The 27,186-nt window shown below is 42.0% G+C and overlaps 1 protein-coding gene across 2 annotated transcripts in view; it reads right to left on the bottom strand.

Moving 5' to 3' along the window:
• LOC101692162 (zinc finger protein OZF-like) overlaps window positions 1-26,413 on the bottom strand; it is a 39,882-nt gene extending 13,469 nt beyond the window's left edge. Inside the window, exons 1-3 of one of the 2 annotated variants that reach the window (XM_045077406.1) lie at window positions 26,370-26,413; window positions 6,711-6,803; window positions 4,505-4,540 (exon numbers count right to left, since the gene is read on the bottom strand). The gene's annotated coding sequence lies outside the window, so the exon portion shown is untranslated. Of the gene's footprint in view, window positions 1-4,504; window positions 4,541-6,710; window positions 6,804-26,369 lie in introns of those variants that run through there. The other variant, XM_013049651.2, reaches the window with a different exon arrangement.
• Window positions 26,414-27,186: the final 773 nt, after the last annotated feature.

The following is a 27,186-nucleotide window of genomic DNA, read 5'->3' as shown; positions in this document are numbered from 1 at the left end:
TATTAACCTTACTTTATTATAAAAATACTATATAGTATATGGACAACATAAAAGGAGGATGATTAACTGTTAATGTTCTAGGTAAGGTTTCTGATCCACAACAGGCTATTTCTATGGAAAAGTAGGTACGGTTTTGAGTTCTGGGGACTCAAGAGTTACACGCTGGACGCCTGGGTGGCTGTCAGTTAAGCATCTACCTTAGGCTCTGCCTTTGGCTCATGTCATGATCCTGGGGTCCTGGGATGGAGCCAGGCTTTGGGTTCCCTACTCAGTGGGGAGCCTGCTTCTCCCTCTCCCTCTGTGCTCCCCCCATGCCCCGCGGTGTTCTCTGTCTCAAATGAATAAATAAAATCCTTAAAAAAAAAAAAAAAAAAAAAGCTACACACAGATTTCCCCTTCTGGAGGCAGTTGGAGCCCCTCTAGCCTGCATTGTCCACGGCTAAAATGTCATTGATCTAAGAATTTAAACTCTGAATTTTTCTCTGTAATAAATATTCTGATTTATTATATCTAAAATGTGGTCATGATTTATTGCTTATTACTATGAATGTTCTTACTTAGATTCCCTTTCTACTGCATACTTTGCAAATTGTCTACATCTTTAAAATTTTAATCCTTTATGAAGACACTTTTCTTTTTGAACTGTATATTAAAAACAAAGATCATTCATCAATCATTACATTTTTGGGTTTCTATCCACTATACTTTCTCTGATGCTGAGTAAGAGTTCAGTTCCAGGTAACGACCATGCCATCACTGTTGACATTTGTAAGGTCTCCCCCAGGATATATTATTTCATGTTGAATACATTTGATTATTAATTCAATTCCTTGACACATTCTTCACATTTGTCAGGTTTCAGACGGTATGTACTCTATGATGTTCAGAAAGTATGTAGTTGTTTAAAGACATTGCCACAGTTTTGTTTTTTTTTTTACATTTGCTGGCACTGTCCCCACTATATATTACCTTATATTGTTAAGTTTTGAGAGAAAGTTAAAGGTTTTGCACATTGTTTACATTTGCAACATTTCATCCCATTATGAAATGTCTGCTGTTGAGTGAGTCTTGAAGACTAAATGGTATGCTGCCCTTACTACATTTTTAAGTCTTCTCTTCAGTAAGGGTACAACGATGTACATTAAGATTCGAACTTTCATAAACAACTTTCCCACATTTATTACTATAATACTAGTTCTATAGAAACTGAGCTCTCTGATTTTTAATAGGATTTCACCCTTGACTGATGTTTTTCCCAGATTCAATGCACTGGTAAGTTTTGTCTCTATTATAAACACCTCCATAATTATGAAAGTTAAAGCCCTAAGATCTTCCTAAGTTCTTAACACAAGAAACCTAGTTCAAATTAATAATTCTGTGGTAAGTATTGAAAAGTGGTATCTGGCTAAGGAGCCTACAGTGTGTATCAAACTTGGACTTTGCAATAAGAAAGGATTATGTGTTGGTGGAAGTATAGTGAACCCTCTGGAAAGCACTTCTCAAATCAATCACATTAGGCATTTTATCTTCATTTTTAAATGTCTAACATTCTGAAATGTGTCAGTTAATGATTAAACCAATCTTAAATTTAAAATCATTTGCATGATTACTTTCAGCATGGACCAGGTGATTTTTCAGAATTTCCAAATATCATTCAAAAAAACAAGAAATATGTATGTTTAAAAAATTGATTATCATCCCTGGGTTCAAAGACATTCTTCTGCAAATGTAACTGACTTTTAAGGTGAGGTTTTCACCCAACTTTTTATATCCTTGATCTCTTGTGGCACTAAGGATTTTGTAGTAGGTAAGTCACAATTCTATCCATTATAATGTCCTTTCTGTCCTTCACTAACCCCCATCATTCCCAGTCATTCATAAGTATAAATACTTATTTCCACAGCTTCCACATCTTCCCATATCACTCTACAAACTGATTCTCCCTTCCCGTCTTTGCCAAGAGGTCTTGCCTGTTATGGAAAGACACAACTAAAAGATACAAAGTAAGTTACCACACTAAGAACAATGACATGCATGTATGTTAAAACGCTCTTGTGGAGAATTGATACTCATCATAGCATATCAGCCAAAGGGGGAAATAGGAACCACCAGGACTGTGCTCCTCCATGGAGACAAAAATGGAAGGACTTAACATTTTAGAGAGAGCTCAGAAGCAGTTAGGAGAACACAGCTCCCGCAGGCAAAAACAAAGGAAGAGCCACATGAAAGAGACAAGGAGAGTTTGTGACACTTGCCCACAACAGCCGTTCACCCTCCCAGACACTCCATGGCAACACTGTGAGAACACTCTCACCTTCCTCAGGAGAGAAACACTGTATGTTCAGTGCTCTCACTACTTTGCCGCTGCCTGAGGACATGTTCCAGTCCTGCCTGACACGGAAGGAGCAAGGAATGAGCTCCCTCTGGAAGCACCATGGTGGTTGCTCAGTGAAGGACGAGCACTTGTTCAACCAATGGACAGACTACAGAGCTGAAGACAAAGAGAGAGAGGAAGCTATCGTGGACATGAAGTACTAACTGCAGTTTTATACCTGGGGAATTACAAAAATTCAGACATGACAAATGCCCACAACATGTGTGCCAGGTCCCAGAATTACTATTATTTGTGTTCCTCTCTGCAAAGTATGTCCATAATCTAGGGCTCAGAGGCTACTTTTTAAAAAAATTCCCAAATGTCAACAAAATACAATCAGGCATACAAAGAACCAGGAAAATGTGTTTCAAACAGAGGAATGAAATAAATCTCTAAAATAGCCTTAAATTGGGCGCCTGGGTGGCTCAGTGGTTTAAGCCGCTGCCTTCGGCTCAGGTCATGATCTCAGGGTCCTGGGATCGAGTCCCGCATCGGGCTCTCTGCTCAGCAGGGAGCCTGCTTCCCTCTCTCTCTGCCTGCCTCTCCATCTACTTGTGATTTCTCTCTGTCAAATAAATAAATAAAATCTTTAAAAAAAAAAAAAATAGCCTTAAATTAATTAAGAATTATTATTAACTGCCTGACAAAAAACTCATATACCCATCATAAAGATGTTCATGGAAGAAGATGATTACCTAAATGCTATCAGGGAAACTATGCATGACCAAAATGAAAGCCCAAACAGACAAAAAGCATAACAACAATGAATCAGAAATTGGGAGCTGAAGAGTACAATCATTGAATTTAAAAATACACCAAGGGGTCAGCCATAGACTTGACTAATCAGAATAAAGATTCAAACATCTTAAAGACACTTTAAATTCTTTACTGATAGGAACAAAGAAAAATGTGGAAAAGAACAGAGTCTAAGGGACTCATGGGAGACCAACAAGTGGACCAATCTGTCCATTAAAGGGACCCCATAAGGACAGAAGAGTCAAAGGCAGCAGAGAGTTTATATGAAAAACTAAAGGTCTGTACATCCCATGTATATGGAAAGAGACTAATTCAACAAGCTCAGTAAATTCAAACTAGGATAAATCTCAATACAGGAACACAGCAACACATCATAATTAACCTATCACAAATCACAGGTGAAAAGAGAATTTTGAAACAGCATGACAAAGCCAACCATCTTGTACAAGAGAGCTTTGTAAGATTAATAGTGGGATTCCCAGCAGACCAGATAGGAAGAACTACATGGGAAAATATATTCATATACTGAAAGATCAAAAAACAACCAAGAATAATATTTTACCTGGCAAAACTATTTTCCATAACTATAGAAATTAAGATATTCCCAGGTAAAAACCCCTGTAAGTTTACCAGTAGACCTGTCCCACAGAAATGTTAAAGAAGTCTTTGTAGGAGAAATAAAAGGATTCTAAACAGTAACTAAAACCACTTGATAACATAAAGCTCTCCACTAAATACAAGTATTTACACAATTATAGAAACCTGTAGTGTTGTAATTAAGTAGCATATGTCACTTTTACTTCTGCTATAGAACTTTATTATATAAAAGCATAAAAATCATAAATCTAGGCAACAAAGTCTACAACATGAAAGAATGTGATACTGGTAACATAAAGTGGGTGCAGGGGTAGAGATGATAAGTAGAAGAGTTCTGTATGCAATTCACAATAGCACTTAAATGGTTTGTTATACGTTTAAAATATTTCAAGTAAACTCTAACATAACTTCTATGAAAATAAGTACAGAGAAGACACAAAAGTTAATGAGAATGGTATCAAAGCATATCATGGGTATAACACCACAATTAATATAATGTAATACCAAAACTTGATACAGAGGTATAAAATGTTTAAAAATTACACTAAATTCACTAAAAGTGTTTCTCTCATGCAAAGGGAATATACGTTCACCAAAAGATGATGAAATTAATTCTATTATTATAACAACTCAATACAACACTCACTGAACACTAACCAATAAAAAAAATACACAAGATGAGTCATTAAGTATGCATGGGTGGCAATTATACAGACAAATACATATACAATTTTATTGGTAAAAGGCATAAAGTTGATTCACAGGAGATAAACTCACATTGTCTTGAAATCTACTGAGTTGAAAATTGTCATCCTACAATAAAATAAACAGGCAACAACAATATCACAACTAAATAATGTGGAGAGTCCTGTACAAAAGGAAGCACATTATTATAGAACTGCAAAAGCAGAAGACAAAATTTAACCCAAAGAAGTGTACATAAAAACACGTGAATTTCTGAAAGGAAACCTTCTTCTATAGAAGTGTAATTGTAGGGCGCCTGGGTGGCTCAGTGCTTAAGCCTCTGCTTCGGCTCAGGTCATGACCTCAGGGTCCTGGGATCAAGCCCCACATCGGGCTCTCTGCTCAGCGGGGACCCTACTTCCCCCCTCTATCTGCCTGCCTCTCTACCTACTTGTGATCTCTCTCTCTCTGTCAAATAAATAAATAAAACATTAAAAAAAAAAAGTGTAATTGTAAACTGTGTAATTTTAAACTGTGACTATGTAGCCAGAAAAACAAGTATTTTCAATTATTGGCATAATCCCATTGACAGTAAAATTGTAAAGAATTTCATTAAAATCAACCATGAATAGCTCTAACAGAAAATTTTATGAATGAGCACTTAAAAGACACTAAAAAAGTTTAATATTATTAACATGTCCCTCCTCTTATACAGAATGCAAGGCTCTAACACATTCCTTAGAAACAAGCAGGCTTGGGTGCTGGGTGAATTAGCAGGTTTACCTCCAACTCTTGATTTCACCTCAGGTCACAATCTCAGGGTTGTGGGATTGAGCCCCTCAGGTAGTCTGTTTAGGATTCTCTCCCTCTCCCCCTCCCCCCACTAGTGCTGACTACCTCATGCTCTCTCCCTCGTTCATAAATAAATAAATAAATAAATAAGAGAACCAAGCACCCCAAGAAATAAAATTCATTTTGAAAAAAAGAATATCAAAATTGTAAAACAGGCTGGCAATCACTTTGCAAAAAATAAATATTGGGAATTAAATTTGGATACATTCTGGGGCGCCTGGGTGGCTCAGTGGGTTAAGCCACTGCCTTCGGCTCAGGTCATGATCTCAGGGTCCTGGGATCGAGCCCCACATCGGGTTCTCTGCTCAGCAGGGAGCCTGCCTCCCCCTCTCTCTCTGCCTGCCTCTCTGCCTACTTGTGATCTATCGAATAAATAAATAAAATCTTTAAAAAAAAAAAAAAAATTTGGATACATTCTGAGTAAAGCAGAAAAGCCTAACAGTTAACTTCTCCTCAAGTAAAATTACACTTATTAACAAACTTTTTTTTTCAATATGAGAATTGTATTAATTATCCACCTCACTTCTTAGCAGCATACACCCATGTCATATCACAACTATTCATATAAAAAAATCAGAGATGAATTTGATAAGAAAGTGAAAACATATGACAAAAATCACAAGAACTTTATATCATACAAAATTATAAAATGATGCAATTATTAAGAAATAAAATAACAACTGAGACTTTTTAATATAGGCTATAAGTTCTAAGTTCTAAATGTTCTAGCTCCCTTATGGCATTAATTTGTGGTTTATGTAGGAATTCTAGGATATAAATAGATACATCACATTATTTCACCACTGAGGAATGCAACATAGAGTGGAACTTTCTATTATTAGTCAGTACAAAGAAAAATAAACCTTTGAAGGGAAATAAAGGACTATATTTTCTCATTTTAGGGAGGTGCATTATTATCTGCTAAGATTACTGAGTCTCAATTTTGTTCTATTAAAAGTAAAGCCTCCATCACATCGGAAAGCATAAACCAGAAAACATCGGATATCAATCTCCAGTGTTCCCAGGATTTCTGCACAAAACCCCAATACGTCCACTGTTATCATGACACACTTCTCACACAAGGCAAAAAAGAACTCAGAAAAGGTTTAGCATAGAGTTCCAGAAATACGGAGATTTTCCCAGAGCCCTCACAGCCCATGGAGAAGCTCTCAGGTCATGGAGGCCCTCCCACTCCCATGGTAGTTGCCTGGCCCTCACTGTGGATGTGATGGATCATCACTCAAGCTGAAGGAGAATCTTCAGAGAATTTAAGAGCTTGATAATGTTACACAGCAGGTGTCCCTCTGAGAGAGGGGGAGAACTAAAACTAGGCTTCTCAAACTAATTACCATTCAAGGAGAGCTACTTAAAACACATTTTAAGGTCAATCTTCCTGCTTCACATTTGGACCTCACCTCTGTCATCTGCTTCATTCAGTCGCACCTACCTGGGTCGATGGCTACTCTCTTCTTTCTCTTCATACCCCAGAGCTCCTTCTCTTGCTCCAAAAAGATGACCAGGTTTGGCTTCCACACAAGATCTGTTTAACAGAAAGAAGTATTGCTAGAGACTCTTTCAATCCAGGATTATGTTCAGTAGAGAAGAGAGGACACTGCACAATTCTAGGAAATGATTCCCCAAATGCTGTTAACCAACAGCCCCTTTAGAACACACAGCAGGGGTTTCAAATTCACATTATGATCTCCACTTCCAAGAACTAGTGATACAGTAATAAGGAACAGGGCGCCTGGGTGGCTAAGTCGTTAAGCGTCTGTGCCTTCAGCTCAGGTCATTCCCCAGGGTCCCAGGATAAAGCCCTGAATCGGGCTCCCCGCTCGGCGGGAAGCCTGCTTCTCCCTCTCCCACTCCCCCTGCTTGTGTCTCTCTCTTGCTGTGTCTCTCTCTGTCAAGTAAATAAAATCTTTTTTTTTAAATGTCAGCAACACCCAAAATGATGTACAGATTCAACGCAATCTCTCTCAAAATCCCAATGACATTTTTGCCATCTTAAACATTCATGCAGAATGTCATAAGACATCACATATCCAGAATAATTTTTTTAAAAGATTTCATTTATTTATGAGAGAGAGAGAGAGAGAGAGAGAGCAGGGGGAGCAGCAGTCAGAGGGAAAGGGGGGCTCCCTACTGATCAAGGAGCCTGATGCCGTACTCAATCCCAGGACCCTGGGATCATGAGGTCCTAGGATCATGACTTGAAGCGAAGGCAGACACTTAACAGACCAAGCCACCCAGGCATCCGACATCCAGAATAATCTTGAAAACGATTAGTACTTTGGAGACATCACACTTCCTGATGTTAAGAATATTATAAAGCTAGAGTAATCAAAATAATGTAAGAGGCAGAAAGACAGATATAAAACATTGGAAAAGAACAAAGAGCCAAGATATAAATGCTCATTTTAAAGGAACTTCCAACAAGACTGGCTGCCTAGGGCGCCTGGATGGCTCAGTTGGTTAAGCGTCTGCCTTCAGCTCAGGTCATGATCCTGGAGTCCAAGGATCAAGTCCCACATCCGGCTCCCTGCTGAGCAGGGAGTCTGCTTCTCCCACTTACATCTCTCCTCTCATGCTTTCTCTCTCAAATAAATAAATAAAGATCTCAAAAAAAAAAAAAAAAAGGATTGGCTGCCTATACCATAGCATAGATAAAAGACATCATCTTAAAACAATGAAATCAGATGCCTACATGATAAGAATGATGGACTCTGACTCAAGACCATATGCAAATATTACCTCAAAATGGGTTGAACAGCTAATTAAACATAAGCATATAAATGTAAAGCTCCTAGAAAAAAAGAGAAAAAGCTACATGACATTTGATTTGACAATGACTTTTTTTTTTAGATATGACACCTATGTTGGAGGCAACAAAATTAAAAATAAACCAATGAGATTATAACAAACATAACAACTTGTACACATTAAAGGAAAGAATCAATGGAGTGAAAACAGAGACTACAGATGGGAACAAATTTGTGCAAAGCACCTCCATGTAAAAAGGTTAAGATCCAGAATTTATAACATATATATATATATATATATATATATATATATATATACACACACATACACAACACAACATCAGAAACAACCTGGATGATAAATGGGTAAAGCACTGAATAGACATTAACCTCCAAAAGGTACACACACGGGCAAAACGCATATAAAAGATGCTCAAAATCATGAATGATTAGTGAAATACAAATGAGAAACAATAGGGTATCACTTCACACCCATGAGGATGACTATTGTGAAACAAACCAAAATTCACATGGCCTGGTAATGTCGTGGAGTAGTTAGAATTCATACACGCCGTTGCAGGGAACATAAAATGGTGGAACCAGTATGAAAAACAGCATGGAGATTCATCAAAAAATTAAAAGCAAAATTATTCTATGATCTACCCATCCCACTTTTGAGTTTATATCCAAAAGAATTCAGAGGAAGATCTAGAAGTGATATTTGTACATCCATGTCCACTGCAGCTTGATCCACAAAAGCCAGAAATAGGGAGAATCCATCTAAGTGCTAATGGCTGGGTAGAAGGATGGATAAAGTAAACGTAACATGCACATACCATGCGATATTTTTCAACTTTGAAAAAGAAAGATTCTATGATGTGATACAACCTGGGTAACCCCTGAAAACATTATTTTTAGTGAAATAAATGGCTCACAAAAAGACAAATTCTATAAGATTCCAATGAGGTGAGATGGATGCACTGTGGTGACTGCTCAGAAAAAAGGCTGACTGTTTAGGCAAGCACTGGAGAGACTGCATAGCTGCAAACACCAGGGAAAGTCATATATCATGGGCTCTAAAGAAACAACAGAGCATTTGTTAACTGGGATATTAAAAAAACGCAGACATTACACATCCCCAGAATATGTCTGACAGGCCCCAGGATTATGCAGGATTATGAGGGCTAACGCACAGTTGAGTGTTATTTTTGTTCTCCAGTACAAAGCAAATCTATAAAGCCTGGGGCCAGAGGGCTGCTTTTTATTTAATTCCCCAAATCTCAGCAAAAGATCGAAGGAATACAAAGAAATAGAAAAATGTGTTCTAATCAAAGGACCAAACTAAAACTCAAGACTGACCCTAAATTAATTAGGAATAATCATTACCCGACAAAGATTTCAAAGCAATAATCACTAAGGTGTTCCTGAGGGAGATAAATGGTACCTGGAAAACCACAGATGACCAAAATAAAAATCCAAACAGGCAGAAAGTATAAAAAACAACTAAACAGAAATTGGGAGCTAATAACTAAATTTAAAAGAACACTACAACAGGGTCAGAAACAGATTTCACCAAGTAGAAGAAAGAATCAGATATCTTAAAGGCCCCTTGTTTTAAATTACCCACTGATGGGAACAAAGAAAATATGGAAAAAGACAGAGCCTAAGGGACTCATGGGACATTGACATTGAGGCAACTGACATATTAAGGAGGCCTCCATAAAAAGAAGAGAGTGAAGGGGGGGGCAGAAAACTTACATGAAGAACTAAGGGCTTATACTTCCCACATTTATGGAAAGAAAGACAAATTCAAGTAACTCAGTGAATTCTAAGTAGGATAAATGTCAAGACATGAACACAGTGACACATCATAATTAACCTACCAAAAAGTACAGGTGAAAAGAGAATTTTGAAACAGCATGACAAAAGCAACTCATCTTATACAAGAGCACTCCTATTATTACTGGGATTCTCAGCAGACTGGAGAGCTGCACAGGAGAATATATTCAAGCTCTGAAAGACAAATACATGTATATATACCAAGAATACTCTATCTGGCAAAATCGTCCTTCTAAAATGGAGAAAGAAGGCTTTCCCATGTAAAAACCCTGGAAATTTACCCCCGGATCTGCCCTCCAAGAAACAGTAAAGGGAATTCTTCTACTTGAAGTAAAATGATTCTAACCACTAACTAAAACCACATGAAAATATAAAGCTTTCTGGTAAATGTAAATACTTACACAAATACAGAAATGTAAAGTACTATAATAAGGTAACACAAATCAATTTTATTTCTACTACAGAACTTCTTTAAAAATAAAAGTATAAAAATCATAAATCTAGGGTCGCCTGAGTGGCTCAGTCGTTAAGTGTCTGCCTTCAGCTCGGGTCATGATCCGGGTGTCCTGGGATCAAGCCCCACATGCTCAGCGGGAAGCCTGCTTCTCCCTCTCCCACTCCCAATCCCAATCCCCTTGCTTCTGTTCCCTCACTCGCTGTGTCTCTCTCTCAAATAAATCAATAAAATCTTTTTAAAAAATCATAAATCTAGGTTACAGAGTATACAACATAAAAGATAAATTCTGGGGTGTCGGTGACATAAAGTGTGTACAGGCTGGTGATTCTAAGTGCTAGAACTCCGGACACAATTGATAGTATCAGTTTTAATGATCTGTTACACTTATAAGAGGGTTTAAGTAATCTCCATGGTAGCCACAAAGAAAACATCTACAGAAGACACAAAAATGACACAAGAATGGTATCAAAGGGACACCTGGGTGGCTCAGTGTTAAGCTGCTGTCTTTGGCTCAGGTCATGATCCCACATCCTGGGATAGAGTCCTACATCAGGCTCCTTGCTCAGCAGGGAGCCTACTTCTCCCTCTGCCTCTGCCTGCCACTCTGCCTGCCTGTGCCCCTACCCCTAACAAATAAATAAAATCTAAAAAAAAAAAAAAAAAAAAGAAAAAAAAATGGTATCAAAACATTTCATCACAAAAATCAAAGAAACATAAGGGAACACAGTAAGGGAAAATACATAGGCTGAAATAGCTACAAGATATACAGAAAACTACTTAAAAATGGCAATAGTAGGGCGCCTGCATGGCTCAGTGGGTTAAGCCGCTGCCTTCGGCTCAGGTCATGATCTCAGCGTCCTGGGATCGAGTCCCACATCCGGCTCTCTGCTCAGCAGGGAGCCTGCTTCCTCCTCTCTCTGCCTACTTGTGATCTCTCTATGTCAAATAAATAAATAAAATCTTTAAAAAAAAAAATGGCAATAGTAGCTCTTCCCTTTCACGAATTACTCTGACAGTAAATGGATTAAACTCCTCCAAAGACAGTGTGCCTAGGTAGCTCAGTCAGTTAAGCGACTTGCCTTTGGCTCAGGTCATGATCCCGGGGTCCTGCAATCTCCTCCTTATGCCTGCCATTACCCCTGCCTGTGTTTTGTTTTTTTTTTGGAAAAAAGTTTATGTGTTCTCTGGCCTAAGATTGGGCTTAAAGAGTTTTAAAAGTACATGAGTATAAAATAAACATTTGGCTTTTCAGCCTGTTAGAAAGACACTGTTAGGCCTCTGCCCTTGATCATGATCCCAGGGTCCTGGGATGGAGCCCCATGTCGCACTCAGCAAGGAGCCTGCTTCCCCCCCTCTCTCTGCCTACCTCTCTGCCTACTTGTGATCTCTCTCTCTCTCTCTCTCTGTCAAATAAATAAATAAATAAATAGAATAAATAAAAATCCTCTTACTAGCAGCACCCGGGACCCAGATATTGGGTTTGTAATTTGCTCCAACCATTAACCTGTGTTTTCCTTTTGTTTCCATAGAAATGCCTCTTAATAATTACCTGATTGCTTGCACCATACAGGCCTACCTCTAAGAATCCACCCGCACGGGGCACCTGGGTGGCTCAGTCAGTTTGGCAAGGGCACGATCCCAGGGTCCTGGGACGGAGCCCCACATAGGGCTACCTGCTCAGTGGGGAGCCTGCTTCTCCCTTTCCCTCTGTCCTTCCCCATTGTTCATACACTCTCTCTCTCAAATAAGTAAAATCTTAAAAAAAAAAAAAAAAGAAGAAGAACCCGCCTGCACGACCGCCTCCTGAAATGGGACAACTATTTCAACTGAACTAACCTATTCTGAAGACTAAGACTGGTTCATAAAATAGTAATCAAACTTCTTACCTAAGACTCAGAGCAGAACAGTTAAACTCCAGCTAGAAAGAAACAATGTTGATCTATGATGTTTTTCCAAGAAAAATTTTGTCAAAGGGGAGATTTTACAATTGCTACTAACTCCCTCCCAACATATAATGCAAATCCCCTAAAAGACAAGTTCTAGATTTTATATACTAGTATACTCATGATAGTCTACACTGAAATCCACCCACATGCCCATCAACAGTAAAATGATGCCATCAATTGTTTGATAGTCACACAATGGAAGTGGATCCATCCATTCTGATGATACACAATAACATACAGTAATTCACAAACAACATATGGAAAGGAAAAAAAAAAGCCAAACATAAGAGTTCCCATTGCCTGAGTACATTTATATAAAGTATAAAAAAGAAGACAGTAACCTACTGTTTTATACATTAAGAGTGCTGAGCTTTGGGCAAAGTTCCTAAAGAAAAGTATTACAGGACCAACAATATTCTCTTTCTTGATCTCAGTGGTTTTGGGAGATGTAATTAGGTTGCAATTTTCCACTCAGCTGTTTACTTATGATTTGTACAAGTGCCTTTATTTTTTTAAAAAACATACTCATCATTACAAAAAACAACTGGAAGTGAATAGATTAGTATCACAATATACTTACATAGACGATACAGAAATTAAAGATAGAAGTAATGGGGTGCCTGGTTGGCTCTGTGGGTTAAAGCCTCTGCCTTCAGCTCATGTCATGATCCCAGGGTCCTGGGATTGAGACCCACATTGGGCTCTCTGCTCAGCAGGGAGGCTGCTTCCCCCTCTGTCTGTCTGCCTCTCTGCCTACTTGTGATCTCTGTCTGTCAAATAAACAAACAAAAATCTTAAAAAAAAAAGATAGGAAGTAACTTCTAACTTCACACTGTGACTAGTTTTTAAGCATGCTAATTTTTAGCTTAAATCACGAAACACTGAAGACAGAACATTCCAAGTAACAGATAAAATGTAGAATTATTTTCTTAAAATGCACACAGGAAAAGTCAAGAAAGAAGTAATAGACGGGGCATAAGGAAAAGCATAAAAAATGGATAGAACCTAACCCCACTATATCCACTAGAATAGATAAACGAACAGATAAATAAATACATAAATAAATAAACCAAATTCCCAGTACCATCAAACTTTGGGTGAATATATCCCACTGGAATATTCCTAGAACATGAAGATGAAAGTGAAGAAAAACAAACATGTTTTTAATGCAGATAACCAATCCAACAACCAAAATGGCAGTATGAATATCATACAGAATAATCTTTAACATGACTTACACCAGTGTTCTAGGTCAAGCAAAAACAGCATCTCCATTTAGATTTTCTTCACACACTGCACATCACAGTGTCCTTAACTTTCCATGGAAAAATAGGTACAAATGGATTCCCTACTCTACGGGTGCCCCGCATCTCTGCGAGACAGCAACAAACGATTTTATAGACACACTAGCAATAAAGGCATGAAATAATTTAAGAGCAAATTTAATGATATTTGCCATTCAAAAATACTCAAATTTGGTCAAAAGAAAAAAGAGACACACTGCCTTAAAGTGGGGCTTTCCTAGAGATGTTTCGCATCCTCAGTCTCCTCTGGCACTCAAATTTCATGACAGTGACTCCCAGTTTGGTTATATCCATCATAAAATCCTTCCTGCCCTTTTCTACCCTCCTCCCTCCCCCGTCCCATTCCTAGTCATTCATTAAATATAAATACTCAGGGCCACAGCTTTCATATTTTTCCATACCACTCTATGGAAAGAATACTCTTTGTCTTTGCCTATAAGCCTAGGGTGTCAGAAGACATACCTGAAAGAAAGCAAATAATTATCCCACTTACTACACTTACATGAATATGCATTAAAATGCTGGGGCACCTGGGTAGCTCAGTGGGTGAAGCCTCTGCCTTCAGCTCAGGTCACAATCTCAGCGTCCTGGGACCCATCCCTGCATTGATCTCAGTGTCCTGGGATCCATCCCTGCATCGGGCTCTCTGCTCAGCAGGGAGCCTGCTTTCCCCTCTTTCTGCCTGCCTCTCTGCCTACTTGTGATCGCTCTCTGTTAAATAAATAAATAAATAAAATCTTTTAATTAAAAAAAGTGCATTATGCATAAAATGCTAATATACAAAATGAATACCCATCATAGGACATCAGCATAATGGAGGAACAGGAAGCCGCCAGGACTTTGTTTCCTCCATGGAGAAAAAATGGACCAAACTACCTTTTTCAGTGCTCCAGAAGCCAGTTCGATCACAGCAGCGCAGGCAGACACAGTGTGAAGGAGAGTCACACTGAAGAGACAAGGAGTTTGTTCCACTTGCCTACACGAGCTGCTCACGTGGCCTAGCATTCCATAACGAGACTGTGAGAAAACCCTCACCTCTCCTGCAGGAGAAAGACAGAAGTGACCTCTGTGTTTAATGATCTGGCTTTGGCAGCTGCCCGACAGACCTCTTCCTCTCGTGCAGGATACGGAGGGGACCAGAGGGGACGGGACAGAAGCAGCCTCTGGATGCCCTGTGGTGGCCGCTCGGAGAAAACCCGAGTGCTTGCTCAAACAGCAGAGAAACTGCAGAGCTGAAGCAAACAGCAGGGAGAGGAAGGCATCACGGGCTCCAAAGAAGAAAAAAACACTCTTCTAACTGGAAAATTACAAAAACTCAGACATTACATATGTCCAGAACATGTCTGACAAGCCCCAGAATTAGTAGCACAGCTGACTGCTATTAGTGTTCTCCTGTACAAAGTACATAAAGCCTGGGACCAGAGGCTGTTTCTTCTGTTTGTTTTAATTCCCAAATCTCAACAAAGGATCACAAGGCATACAAACAAATGAATGCAGAAAATTATGTCCCAATCAAAGGAACCAAATAAAGACCCCAGACTGGCCCTAAATAACTATTAAATGCCTATGAAGAATTTAAGTAACTATCACAAAGATACTCATGGAGGAAGAAGAGGAAAACGACAGGAAAGTAAATGACATCAGGAAAACTATAATGATCAAAATAAAGATCCAAAGAGGTAGAAAGTATAAAAGACCACCAGACAGAAACTGGGAGCGAAACAATACAATTACTGAATTTAAAAATAAACTGAAGGGACGCCTGGGTGGCTCAGTTGGTTAAGCAGCTGCCTTCGGCTCAGGTCATGATCCCAGCGTCCTGGGATCGAGTCCCACATCGGGCTCCTTGCAGGGAGCCTGCTTCTCCCTCTAACTTTGCCTTCCACTCTGTCTGCCTGTGCTCGCTCTCACTCGCTCTCTCTCTGACAAATAAATAAATAAAATCTTTAAAAAAAAAAAAAAAAAAAAATAAACTGAAGAATCAGCAACAGACTTGATCAAGCAGAAGAAAGAATCAGAGACATCCTTTTTTTTTTTTTAAAAGATTTTATTTATTTATTTGAGAGAGAGTGAGAAAGTACAAGCAGGAGAAGTGGCAGACAGAGGGAGAAGCAGGCTCCCCACTGAGTAGGGAGCCCAATGTGGGACTCAGTGCCAGGACTGCAATCATGACCTGAGTTGAAGGCAGATGCTTCAACCGAGCCACCCAGGTGTCCCAAGATGTCTGATTCTTTCTGGGGCGCCTGGATGGCTCGGGTTGGTTAAGCGTCTGCCTTCAGCTCAGGTCATAATCCCACATTCTGGAATCGAACCCTGAGTCAGGATCCCTGCTCCTTGTCAGGCTGAGGAGCCTGCTGTGGGGAGCCTGCTTCTCCCTTTCCTCTGACGCCCCCCTGCATGTGCTCTCTCTCTCTAACAAACAAAATCTTAAAAAAAAAAAGTTCCCTTCAATTCAAAAAAGTGTTTCTATCATGCAAAGAGAATATCATTTCATCAATAAATAGCTGATGAAATTAATTCTCTTACTAGGACAACTCACCCAGATATGATAAAACACCCACTGACCACTGACCATGGAAAGAATAAGGGAGTCACAGCAAAGTATGTATGGGTAATATTTAGACAGAGAAACAGGTACACAATTTTCTTGGCAATGGACATACAGCTGATCCATGAGTTACGCCCACATTGTCTTAAAATATACTGAAATGAAAACTGTCATCCTGAAAACATAACGCATAGATAAAAAGCAAAACACAACTAACTAATGTGTATCCCATAAAAAAGTCCCATACAAAACAAAAAAATTATGGGATTGTAAAACCAGAGTAAGACAAAATATAACCCAAAATTGTTACACAAAAATACACGTATTATTGGACCACATGGGTGGCTCAGTCCCCTAAGTGTCTGACTCTTGATTTCAGCTTGGGTCATGATCTCAGGGTCCTGGGAGAGAGCCCCACATTGGGCTCTGCACTTGGCAGGGAGTCTGCTTGAGATTCTCACTCTCCCTCTGCCCCTTACCTATCCTATCTCTTTCTCTCAAAAAAAAAGGACATAAAAACAAAACTGAAAACATGTACTATTAAAAAAGAATTCTTCGGGGTGCCTGGGTGGCTTGCCAGTTGAGTGTCTGCCTTCAGCTCAGGACATGATCCTAGAGTCCCAGGATTGAGCCCCGCATCAGGCTCTCTGCTCAGTGGGAGGACAGCTTCTCCCTCTCTCTCTTCCCACACTGCTTGTGCTCTCTCTCACTCTCTCACTCAAATAAATAATTAAAATCATTTTTTAAAATTCTAAGAAAAAAGAATTTTTCTCTTTTACTATAATTTTAAACTGTGACTGTACAAGTATGAAAAACAAGCATTCTGAATCATTGCCATATGTTATAGGGCATTCAAACTGTGAAGGAAATTCATTATGATCAATCATGAAAACCTCTAATGGAAAATGTTATAAAAAAGCATTTAAAAGACATTAAAGGAATGCATTATGTTATTATTATTTTCCTCCTACTCTGTATTACAAAGAATGTAAATCTGTGACCCATTCTTTAGAACCAAGCAAACAAACAAAAGCCCTTCATGTCTAAATAAAGAAACAAAGAAATTGTAAAAAATGCTCACAATTTCCTTACATAAAATAAATATTTGAGATTAAATTCAAATACATTCTCAGAAAAGTAGAAGAAACACCTGAGCATTAATTTACCCTGAAATAAATTACATGTAGGGGCGCCTGGGTGGCTCAGTGGGTTAAGCCGCTGCCTTCGGCTCAGGTCATGGTCTCAGGGTCCTGGGATCAAGCCCCACATGGGGCTCTCTGCTCAGCAGGAGGCCCGCTTCTCCCTCTCCCACTTCCCCTGCTTGTGTCCCCTCCCTCACTCCCTCTCTGTGAAACAAAGATATAAAAATTAAAAAAAAAAAAAAAAAAGGCTTAACACAAGAGTTCCTCAGAAATAGGCACAGATTCCCCCAGGCCTCCAAATGCAAGGGAAAAGGACTCAGATCATGGAGGCCCTCACCATCCAAGCAGAAGATGTTATCTATGCTGTGACTGTGTTGGAAGGCCATTAGAGCTGAAGGAGAATCTTCACAGGACTTAAGAAAAGGATGAGTACTAGAAGAGGGTGTCCCTCTGACAGCAAGAGAAACACACCTAGGCTTCTCAAACTCATTTAGATTCAAAGAAAGCTACCCACACCACAATGTAAGGTTTACCTTCCTCCTTGCCCTGTGGGCCTCACCTCTGTCATCTGCTTAATTAGTTCCCACCTACCTGGGTGGATGGCTACTGTCTCCTTTCCCTTCACATCCCAGAGCTCCCTCTTTTGTTCCAAAAAGATGACCAGGTCTGGCTTTGATACAACAAGACCTGTTTATTAGAAAAAAGGGATAAATAGTGCTGGAGATTCTAGCTTTCAATCCAGTATCATGCTCAGTAGAGAAGAGAATGCATTGTAGAATTCTAGAAAATGACTTCCCAAAAGCTGTTGTCTAACAGCCCACTGAGAACATGAAGGAGAAATTTCCACCATTCAGATCTTGGATACCACCTCCAAGAACTAACTACAATAATAAGGAGTGGAAACTCGAGTTAAAGATGTGAGGAGTAACATTTTACGTCCCTTAGAACTTCAAACTGCCACTATCTAGAAATGATGACGTTCTATTAAGGAAGGGGAAGCTAAAGCTGGAAAGGAAACATCATGAAGATTTTTCTCTCCATCTCTAAACCCCTACTTACTCCCCTTACTGCAGCAATCTGAGTTCCAGTCGTGCAAAGAAGAATCCTCCAAGAGATGGTCTTCAAGGGAAGGAAGAAAACCCTGAGGGTGGTTTGGGAAGTCTGGAAGGAAGTTACCCTCACCCAAGGAGAGAAGGTTTCCATAGTTCTCTAACATCACATCCCTGTACAATTCCCGCTGAGTGTGGGTCAGGCGTCCCCACTTCTCCTGAGAGAATTCTATGGCCACATCCCTGAATGTGAGCTGTCCCTGCAGTAAATACCACAGTCACCAAGTGGCCACCGGCAGAGTTCATAATGTACCTAAGATGAAAGAGGCAGTTAATGTCACCTGCTTGTACCCCTTGAATTTGTCCCAAATTTTCCTTAAGCTGTTTTTTTCCAGCCTAGTTTTAAATTCAGGCAAAAAACCCCAGGGACATAGTTTCCCATAATGGCAACAAAAACTACTACTGCCCTGACTAAATGCTCCAGTACCCAGACCACCCAGACCAGTCTGTGCTTAACTCCCAACTCACATCTGTGCAGACACACCAGGCACGGACCCACAGAGTAACCTACAGTTACCTTTACCTCTTTAACATAGTAAATTCTCCCCCAAGGGGAAGCACAAAGCTCATTTACATGACATATAAAGTATGTGTAGAATGGTTTCCTTCAGTCTGATGCATGACCTTTTGGCCACCTCTGTGTAAGATGACAAGGCTACCCTTTCTAAATAATCATCGTAAGCCTAAATCAAAGGAACTCATTCTCTCTTGCTCCAGGAGTCGTGACTTTGGAAATTATTCCCTGTGATCTCCTTATTTGCTATAAATAAATATTCCTTTGTGAGACAACTCCACCATGTAGTTTCTGTCTGTGACTCACCAAGGAGCAAACTCGCTTTAGTTCAGCTACAAATAGGGTGATCCAGATGGGACAGGTGTCTTTGCCAGGTTCTGGCCTCTGGTTCCCTGGCTTCCAAGAGATGAAGCAGTGGGCACCACAAGCTCACCCTGGCTAACCTGTTTAAGTTACAGGACTGGGAGCAGATTCCCTGGGGGAGGAAAGGAGCACTCACTCTGCAGGGCTGTGACTGCCAGCCTGGTGCTCTGACGTCCCCTGAAATGCAGCATCCACTCTGACTACTCTAGCTCAGAAGGACTTCTGCTGGGATAAGTTACACAGGTTTGTGGCACAGCATTTTTTTTTTTTAAAGACTTTATTTATTTATTAGAGAGTGGGAGAGATAGATCACGTATCACGAGCAGGGGGGATGGGTAGAGGGAGAAGCAGATTCCTTGATCAGCAGGGAGCCGGACTCCATCCCAGAACCCTGGGATCAAGACCTGAGCTGATAGCAACCGCTTAACCAACAAAGTCACCCTGTGGCACAGCTTTTTTTTTTTTTTTAAGATTTTACTTATTTATAACAGAGATACAGTGAGAGGGGGAACACAAGCAGCAGGGATGGAAGAGGGAGAAGCAGGCTTCCTGCTGAGCAGGGAGCCTGACGTGGGGCTCCATCCCAGAACACTGGGATCATGACCTGGGCCAAAGGCAGATGCTTAATGACTGAGCCCCCCAGGTGCCCCTGTGGCACAGCTTTTTTTTTTTTTTTTTTAAAGATTTATTTATTTATTTGACAGAGAGATCACAAGTAGACAGAGAGGCAGGCAGTGAGAGAAGCAGGCTCCCCGCTGAGCAGAGAGCCCGACATGGGACTCAATCCCAGGACCCCGAGATCATGACCTGAGCTGAAGGCAGCGGCTTAACCCACTGGGCCACCCAGGCGCCCTGTGGCACAGCTTTGAGAGGTAAACTAGAGTTGCTTCACAGAGTCTGAACAAGCCAGCATAATATTAGGTCAGAGTATTCTGGGGGAACTAATTACTCATTCAGCATGAGTCTAGACATCCCTGATGACAGAAGATCACAGGACCCAGCCTTTCACAGGCTTTGGATGATCTAACCTAGCAAAATGGGAGTGACCTAACAGAGACTAGTATAAGATCTGTGAGACTGAAACCTCCATCCCACCTGCCTGGCTGGTCTGACTGTTGTTCCCAGTTTAAATGTCCCCCCGGGGGCGCCTGGGTGGCTCAGTGGGTTGAGCCTCTACCTTCGGCTTAGGTCATGATCTCAGGGTACTGGATCGAGTCCCGCATCGGGCTCTCTGCTCAGCAGGGAGCCTGCTTCCCCCTTCTCTCTCTCTGCCTGCCTCTCTACCTACTTGTGATCTCTGTCTGTCAAATAAATAAATAAGATCTTTAAAAAAAAAATAAAATAAATAAATGTCCCCCCTGGCTGCTTGGTCCTTGAGCACTTCCTCCTTCCCTTATAAATCTGAAAAAAAAAGAGGCAGCAACTCCCTGGATCACTGGAAGCATGCCCTTGGAACAGGTAAGAGTTGTATTTAGCTGGCTAAAAGACAAATGCTTTAAAAAAAAAAAAAAAGGCATTCTAAAATCCACAAAAATATGAAGTAACCCAAATTTTTTTCACATCCATGTATCTGGGATTATCTTTGTAAATTAAAGTCTAAGCTTGTTGGTTTAACTAAAATAGACCTGTCTTTGGCCAGTGCCAGGGAAGAACTGGTGAACAGACTTTACTGTAATGCCAATGGCCCCTGGTGTTTGTAGATACATTCACGGGGTTGGGGGGGCGGGGGGCGACACTAAGGCCTTTCCCTGAGAAACAGAAAGAACGAAGTAACAAGAGCTTTAGTAAAGGTGAGCAAATCCCTCAATTTCAGTTGACAATGTCAATCCAGAATGACAATGGACCAGCCTTTATATCCAAAACCATTTCTGAGTTATCAAGTGGAGGTTATACTCTGCCTGGAGCCTCAGTCTTCTCGGAAGACAGAATGGGCAAGCAGAACCCTAAAACAGACTCTGGTGAAGTTGTGCCAGGAAACAGGAACACTGGTTGAAGTTAACACCAATAGGTCTCACCAGAGGGAGAGCTACCCCAAAGGGCAAACTAAAATCTTGGCCCATTTGGGATGACGAATGGGAGGGCTTTCCAAAATGCTCTCCTTCTCATCTCCAGACCCAAAGGCTTCTCAGGCCATTAAGCATATAAATAATCTGACAGGTGAAGGATGCACGCAACAGGTAAGTAAATTATTCCTCCCTCTATCCACTGAAACTAAGCTTCACCCAAATGAAACTGGGGACCGATGTACCTCCAAATTGGGAAAAATGGGTCACCCCCAGATCAGCTCTATTCAGATAAGGCCCCACCCAGTACTACTAAGCACATGCTCTTCCTTCAAATTAGAGGCCGTCCAACGGAATCCACCCCAGCAGAGTGAAACAGGCCTCTACACAAAGGCCCAGGGGAGACGCTACTAGCACCAGTTAACAACATTCCTGTGAGCCGTTAACTGACCTGAGCCTCAGAAGGTCAGGAGAGCCTCAGTACGTAAGGGCTCTCAAATTAAACCACAATAATCTCTATCTGTAGGACACTGGTTCTGCTGTTCTCGTTTCTTCAGCCTTACTGTTTGCTGCCAGGCCCCTTTAACAGATTAAATCACTCTCTCTGTGACTGCTGAGAAATAAATACCACAATTTACTATTAATACATGGCAAGATAGATGTCCCAGACCCTTCTGATTTGGTCTGATTTCACAAGGAACACCTTTTTTTAAAAGATTTTATTCATTTATTTATGAGTGAGCGAGCAAAACAAGGGTGAGGGAGGAGGAACAGAATCTGAGCAGACTGCACTGAGCGCACAGAGCTTGATCTCTGCCCAGAAAACAGTGGATTTGTACAAATTATAAGCTGTATGTAGCATCCATGTCCTGTGATATCTAGTGTATTTTATCTGTTTGGGTTTTTTTTTTTTTAAGACTTATTTATTTTAGAAAGAGAAAGAGAGGAAGAGTGAGTATGAGCAGGGGGAGGGGCACTGGGAAAGAATCTCAAGCAGACTCCCCAGGGAGCGTGGGAGCCAGCCTCTGGACTTGGTCCCACAACCCTGAGATCATGACCTAAACCAAAATCGAGAGCCAGGAACTTAACCAACTAAGCCACCCAGGCGCCCCACAATGAACACCTTCTTAATTTTATTTATCACTATGATCCTAGAGATGCTAAAAGCTATACACACAGTGGGCCGTCCCTGAGGGATAAATTCCCCTAGTAAATGTCAGTATGATTATAAAAAAGAAACTAACCAAACTGCTCTTACTGCTATTTGGACCCTGCATGCTTAACTGCTTGGCATGACTTGTGTCAAAACACACAAAGGCTATAAAATTACGAATGGTAGATATGAGCAGCTTGGGGTTAAACCTGGGGACCCACAAGCATATCTAAAATTCGCTGAGGAAAAATTCTGCACCACAGTCAGTCCTTATGATATGCCCACGTCTAGCAGGAAAGTAGCTCCGGAAGATGGACCTTTTCCTTGAGCCCCTCAAGAATGAAGAGAGTAAAACCAGAGGAGTGATGTGTTCCAGCTACACCCGAAGACTGGAGCATTACTGCCCACCTGCCTGTACCCAGCGAGCTGTGTCCCCCATTTTCCTTAAGCTCTTCTTCCCACTTATCTTTCAACTCAAGCAAAAGACTTGATGGGCACAGCTCCCCATAATGGAAACTTCCTTAAGCAAAAAGGACTGCTCTGACAAAGGCTCCAGTGGCCCAGACCAGTGTGAGCTTAACCTCCAAATCACACCTGCACATGGACCATGGGGTGACCGACAGTTACGTTTACCTCATGCTACTACTAAACCTCCGCTCATTTATGTAACACCCAAGCTATGTACACACCAGTTTTCTTAAGGCATGTTCATGACCTAATGCCCACCTCCACAAGAACTGCAAGGCTCCTCTTTCTAAATATTCATCCTAACCCTAAGTAAAAGGAACCCACTCACCCTTGCTTAGGGAGTCAAGGCTTCGGAAATTATATCCAATGAACTCCTTGTTTGCTGCAAATAAAATTTCCTTTGTGTCACACCTTTACCTGGTGCGCTTCTATGACTCACCAAGGTGTGAACTCATGTTCATTCGCTTACATTAAAAAGAACTGGTTCTTGTTTAGGTGTGTTTCCTGCTATATCCGTAAGATAATTTTTTTAAAGATCTTATTTATTCATTTAAGACACACACACACACAAACACACACACAAAGACAACACAAGCAGGGGGAGAAGCAGAGGGTGAGGGAGGAACAGAGTCCCTGCTGAGCTGGGAGCCTGCAGTGGGGCTCTATCCCAGGACCTGGAGATCATGACCTGAGCCCAAGGCAGATGTTTAACCATCTGGGCCACCAAGCTGCCCCCATAAGATAACTTTTAATACACTAATGTTCTCACATGCATTCTCTAGCTCTGAGGTAAAGAGGATGGCATATGAACCCCAAACCATTATAAATACTATGTGTTTACCCAAGATTGCTTGTCAAATGAATGCATCGACACAGGCATATACATTACCAAGAACTGCATTTATATCATATAATCTATATAACGATTTAAGTCATGTCCATTTCTTACGTGGAAAGTACTGGTGGATTGCAAATGTACTTATCAGATTCTAGTGTGAGTTGGAATTTCACAACACTGCACTGTAAATATTGTGAAAATGCAGACTGTTCCAGACTTCTGGAGTAGGATCGGAGCCTGCATTTCTAACAGAAGATAGTAGCTTATGGGCCAAGGGATACCTTTAAAATAAATAAATAAATAAATAACAGAGGTAGAACTCAGGATTTTTGGAGGACTTAGAACTGAAGGCATTTTATAACAATTACAGGTTCTACTGTATTAGCAAGAACAGCACAACAATACTTTTTTGAGCATTTACTGGTTACTAAATAGCATTCTAATGATTTTTCATAAATTAATGCACAAGTAATAATCTAACAGAACACATTCTTCTTCCTTTTATGAGAATATTTTGACAAACATCCAGTACATGGAAGGGATTAGCTTTTAATCCAGGTTGTCTGATCTAGAGTTGATCTAAAAGGACAGAACAGTATACAGAGACAAGCCTGTAGCAATCTGAGAAGAGTGATGGAAACCAGAAGGTATCGCCACAAAATCGATGTACCTTTTTTACATTTTATGCACACCTCCACACATGTAAAAAGCAATTATATACACACTAAAAGTGACAGAATATAAAACTGTCATGGTAACTGAAGAAACATTTTCAATGACATAAAACTTATAAATATCCCTGTGCAGATGATGCCGCTTCTGTCTTTTAATCACACTATAAAGACAAACACACAGAAAGCTATAAAGAAAACAGCTTTACATTCTATATGTATATTAACTAGAATTTAAATAAACATTTGGGGAAAAAAAGAAAACCTCTAACCTTTCGGGGTCTGCAAGGCTCCTCTTTCAGTAATCATTTACACTATGTTAGGTTTTAAAATTTTAAGATACTTGAACATGTTAATTATGTGATTCTGGTTTTCCTTTTCTGAAATACAGAGAGAGTTATGTCTGCGACACGGGTGTGGAGTAAAACAGAAACCTGCAGGACAAGAGCCTGAATTATTTACAAACACCACTCCCAGAAGCCAGCATCTCCAGTGCAACAAAGGAGGGAGCCTTCGTTTTCCAATGGAAACTACAAGCAAAGAGAAACTCAGAGGAGGGGGGCTTCCGGTTTGAATGCGATGGCTCCAGTACAGCTTTCAGTAAAGCCATCCAGCCCTTACGGATGACTAAGACATATTTACATTACACAGGAGGTTTCTGGCAGCGGGCAGCAAGCCAAGTGGAAGAAGTTAGCATCAGCTGCAGTGAAGCAAATTGGTATCAGTGCCCGCAGCGCAGAGAAGGACATACCATAACCACCCCCAAAAGGAAATCAGAAAAGTAAATCAGAATTACCAATCTAATTATGAGAAAACAGTGGGTTTATACAAGTTACAAGCCACATGTAGCGCCCACGTCCTGCGATGTCCAGAGTAATTTTTTTTTTTTTTTTTAGTTTTTTTTTTTAAAGATTTGAGAGAGAAAGCCCGAGCTGGGAGGGGCAGAGGGCAAGAATCTCAAGCAGACTCCCCGCTGAGCGTGGGCGACTGGCGCTGGGCTCAGTCCCACGACCCTGAACTGAGATCACTACCTGAGCCGAAATCAAACGCCGGTCACTGAACCGACTGAGCCACCCAGGCGCCCTTCTGGTGTATTCTACACAGAGCATCCTTCTGTCCCACTCCAAATAGCAGGGCTGTTTGTCTTCCGGAACCTGGGAGTTACCGGGGACACGGTGCATCCTGCTGACTTGCGCTTTTTCTTAACCCTGGTGGGCCCGCAGCTGCTCAGGGATCCGGCGGAGACCTAACCTGAAATGACACCCCAGGACGCGACCACGTCCGCGACAGCAGTCTTCACACGAACCGTCCCGCAGGGAATATTTCTGAGCGGGGCACGACACGATTCGCACTGACCATTGTTCCCGTGCTACTGGGAGCCAGGTCACGGGAGGGAGGGAACACGGGCGAGCATCCTAAAGAGCTGTATGTCCGCGTCCTCTAAGAAAAGGGTTTTAGGTATTTTATCGGGGAGAGAGAGGGGGGGGGGAGAGTGCGCGCACGCGCTCGGGGGCAGGGGAGCAGTGGGGGTGAGGAGGCAGAGAGAGGGGGAAAGCGGACACCCCCGGGAGCCTCACGCCACCCCGAGGTCGCACAAGAGTCCGAGGCCTTATGGACTGAGCCACCGGTGCCCCTCGGGATTTTTTTTTTTTTTAAGATTTTATGTATTTATTTGACAGAGAGAGATCACAAGTAGGCAGAGAGGCAGGCGGCGGGGGGGAGGGGGGGAAGCAGGCTCCCCGCTGAGCAGACAGCCCGATACGGGGCTCGATCCCAGGACCCTGAGATCAAGACCTGAGCTGAAGGCAGAGGCTTTAACCCACGGAGCCACCCAGGTGCCCCCCGCCTCAGAATCCTTTATAAAAAGGTGTCACGAAAACCGCCGCACACTCCTGGAGGACAGGAACGGCGTCCTAGTGGGACCCGCACCCGCAGCTTCTCCCTGCGGGGACTTTCGGGGACACAGGTGACAGGGAACGCCACGCTTACCTGAGCCTCAGCCATCGCGCCGTCCTTCCCCTCGGGCTCTGGAGGTCCTTCTCCGAGGAGCGTCGAGGCGCAGCCCCAGCTGCGTCGGGGGACGTGCCCTCAGAGCCGCCGCGGAGCCGCTTCCCCGCGCCGCCGCTCGCCTGCCGGCGGGACTGCGAAATGCAGGAAAGGCCGCACTTCCTGGTCCTTTGTGTGGGAGCCTCGCGGAAACAATGAGCGGCTCTGCGGAGACCCGCCCGGAGCGGCTCTGTCCGCGCCCGCCTCAGAGCCGGCGGGCAGCCCCGTCCTCCCGGGACACCTGCGCAAGGGCGCGGCGGGCACCGCGGCCGCCCGGCAGCCGAGTCACAAGCCCCTCCGGGCCGCGGGCCCCCAGAAGCCAGAGCAAACCAGCCGGGCCCAAGATGGCGGGTGCCATGACCGGAAGCGCCTGACCAAATAAGGAAGAAAAGGCGCGGAAACCCCGCTTTCCACCGATTCCCACCCAGAGTCCTGACTAGTCCTCCCCCTGGTCCACAGCTGTCACTCACACGGGGAAACCCGAATCCCTGGACTCCCCGCGCGCTCCCTGGGGATCTCCTGCTCCCCCATCTTGAGAGTGTACTTGGTGTGGGTCAACTTTCCTGTTTGTGTCCCTCATTTGCTGGGCCCTGCATGGCCCCGAATTCTTTCTTGTGACAAGAGGACACTTGAGCAACATATTTGGGATGGCCTGGATCCGGGCCCCAGGGTCTCCTCCCATCCCCACCCCGTCCACCCAGCAACACTTCCAGGGGGCCTCCCTCCCTACAGACGCCCACGCGTTCTACAGCATAGGAAC

This window comes from Mustela putorius, unplaced genomic scaffold (assembly GCF_011764305.1).
Source record: "Mustela putorius furo isolate JIRA1106 unplaced genomic scaffold, ASM1176430v1.1 tig00000196_pilon_pilon_pilon, whole genome shotgun sequence".
In the NCBI taxonomy this organism is placed as follows: domain Eukaryota; kingdom Metazoa; phylum Chordata; class Mammalia; order Carnivora; family Mustelidae; genus Mustela; species Mustela putorius.
The sequence above is the reverse complement of the archived record's forward strand: the minus strand, read 5'-3'. Positions and strand labels throughout refer to the sequence as shown.